Raw genomic sequence first — 3,010 nt, 5'->3', positions numbered from 1 at the left:
AAGCGGCTGGCCAGCTCATGTAGGCGATGATCCCGTCAAACAACAAGAACATCTGAGATCCTACAAAGCGAAAGAGGGCATCGAACTCAACCGCAACAACATTGAAAAGAATCCCGGCAAACGTAGCCTTGCAAAAATGATGTTAAATTCCATGTGGGGGAAGTTTGGCCAGCGCACAAACAAAACTCAAATCAAAGAGTTCGGAGATCCTATGAGGTTCAGTGCATTCCATGAAAGTGATGCAAATGACATTTGCTACGTGAGTGTATTGTCTGAAGACATCGTTGAAATTCACTATAAACTGAAATCGAATGACGAACCTGTCTCATCAAACCTCAACATTTTCATCGCTTGTTTCACGACATGTTGGGCTCGACTTCGTTTGTATGCAGCTCTGGACATGTTACAAGAACGAGTACAGTACACAGACACCGACAGCGTTATTTTTTCCAGTTTACCTCATGAAAACAATCCTCCCCTTGACGACTTTCTTAGTGATTTCAAGGACGAGTTGGGAGAAGACGACTTCATCACTGAATTTGCGTCCGCGGGACCGAAAAATTATGGTTACCTCACGAAGAAAGAAAAAGAAGAATGCAAAGTGAGGGGAATCTCTTTAAACAGTGAAGGTAGCAAGTAGTGAAATTATCAAGTGTTGCGGCAAAATGTTTTAGACGAAATTCAACGCCCTCTCGAGAAAACGCGACAAACTGATATTTACAAGCCTTATCACATCGTCCGAAACTCCAAAGAGTACTCACTGACCACAGTCTCTCAGACGGAAAAGTACCAGCTTGTGTACGAAAAACGAGTGATAGATCCCTACACCTTCAAAACATATCCCTATGGCTATGAAAGAATAACAAATGAGGACGTGGACATGATTGAACTGTTGTGCCATTTGTAAACACTTTTGTAAATAGTTTCATTCATAAGTTGAGCGTAATCCACTAGGGAGTTGCACACGGCTCTGTCCTGTAATGTTAGGGAAACTTTTGATATTAAAGTTAATGGTTAACTTTAAAATTGCGTGATTACTTTGTTTATGTTAGAAACCAGGCTTTTTACTCGGTCTTCACGGAAACGAGATTAATGACGTCAAAGGGGGCGGGCCTTCTGGTTACCTTGGATACGTCAAACTCGAGAAAACAATAGAACTCCTTTCCATAACAATACTTTTTCATTTGCATCACACTACCTGTCAAATTCGTACTGGACTAGCCCATACCACTACTAGTATTAACTTGATAACTTGTGCTGGAAACTCTGGAAGTAGACAGATAAGTTCATTGTCGTTGGACAGTGTAGGAGTGGACAAGAGTGAACGGATAGCCTCATCTTTAGACACTGTACTCTAATATTGGACAAATAACTTTGGCTAGACACTCTTCGAGCGGGCAAATAACTTGGACCAGAGTGGATTCATCGGTTCCTTTAATGCATCATGATCCAGACAGACCTTGGATCACTGATCCTGATCCAGATCACTCCAAAGGAACGCACCCTAAATATAAACGAAACTTAAGTTACATAAGTCTGATCGACATAATGTACACATATAATGTCAACAACCCTGTCGAAGATCGGTTAACGCTTATGTTGTAGACCAAGTCAGCAAGTCAGCATGGTCAGAATTGCCCGCAATCGGCGGTACAGCAGTAATCTTGTTTCCTGTCCAAGAAGCAGAATAAGAAGATACTACATTACTCAGGTATTCACAGATAAATAGACTGATACACTGCATGGTTAAATGTCAGTTCGGTGCTTGACGTTTTTTAATTGCTCCGCGTTCGATCCAGATTCGGCTGCCTGCCTCTTTTGTGAACGAAAATGTCTTCCATTCTTTATAGATGCCAAAAAATAAAAAGGCTTTCTTCTTCATCGGCTAATGCGACTTCGAACCCCAATAAAGCGCGTGGTTTTTAGCTTGCTAGTGGATTTATAACACACAATAATAGATCTGTCAAAGCAGCAATTAGAACAAATTGCTATACCATTCACCCAATAGATTTTTTGCCACTCAGAATTGCTGGTTTTCAGTGTCACGCCATTCAAAATAGATCAAAATAAAAATCAAAACCGTTCAATAGATAAAGTCCAGAATCTGGGAAATGAAAGAAGGTAAATATGCAAAGACTCTCTCCAAGATTCTGGTCACAGCAATTTTTCTTGTGCAAGATATGTGGAGAAATTTTTTACTCAAATCTATAGAGATCTGTATGGAGACGCCATGCTGGTGCGCAACCGTGTGGGCACCAACATGGCGGCCGGAAACCAACAGAAACATCTGTCACTGAGTTTTGCTACAAAGGCGTGAATATATCCCTCGAGAAACTCTAAAACATTAAAATAATACTTTCTCTAAGACATAAACTGTTCAGATAGCCAAATTCCCCGAAATAAGTCACTTTTTTAACCATCATCACAGCTCTCTGGGCCGTCATGTAAATGCCGCGTCACGCAAAAGCTTAGAAATTTAAGCGTAGTGTATCACAAAACCAAGAACCCATTTGGAGCGAAAATTTGTATGAATATTAGTTTTCAGCTGCTCTTAAACATCACTAAAGTAAAATCTCAGAAAGATCAATAGTTTTGTGGTCTGAATTTTAGTGACGTCACGTGAAAGCCAGTTATAAGTATTTACCTAATCAGCCACAACCAGATCTCTCCCCTCGGCGACAATTGCGCAAATGGAGATAGAGTCTCGAAACGAGTATAGAGATCAATGCAAATAAAATACTAATGAACTTTTTCACCAATGTCGCGCTTTTACGTTTTTTTTTTTTGTTTTTTTTTTTAATTCAAACAAAGAAGGGTTCGTCGCTCGATTTGTTATGCTGAATTTAGTACATATGCAAACTTTCATGTGAATCCGTTGCAAACGTATGAAAATATGGAACCCCAAACTTGCCAATTTTTACAAAGATATGAATGCCAGGGGGCAAGCGTTGCCCCCTGGCATAAGTAGTACATGTGCAGTGTGACTAGGGAAGTAAACAAAAATCTAATT

At 40.1% G+C, this 3,010-nt stretch overlaps 1 pseudogene; it reads left to right on the top strand.

Moving 5' to 3' along the window:
* LOC149098103 (uncharacterized) overlaps positions 1-595 on the top strand; it is a 2,037-nt pseudogene extending 1,442 nt beyond the window's left edge.
* Positions 596-3,010: the final 2,415 nt, after the last annotated feature.

The sequence above is a fragment of the Orbicella faveolata genome, unplaced genomic scaffold (genome assembly GCF_042242905.1).
Source record: "Orbicella faveolata isolate gen_17 unplaced genomic scaffold, um_ofav_v1 contig_46, whole genome shotgun sequence".
Taxonomy (NCBI): Eukaryota; Metazoa; Cnidaria; class Anthozoa; order Scleractinia; family Merulinidae; genus Orbicella; species Orbicella faveolata.
This window is presented reverse-complemented; position numbering and strand designations above follow the sequence as displayed.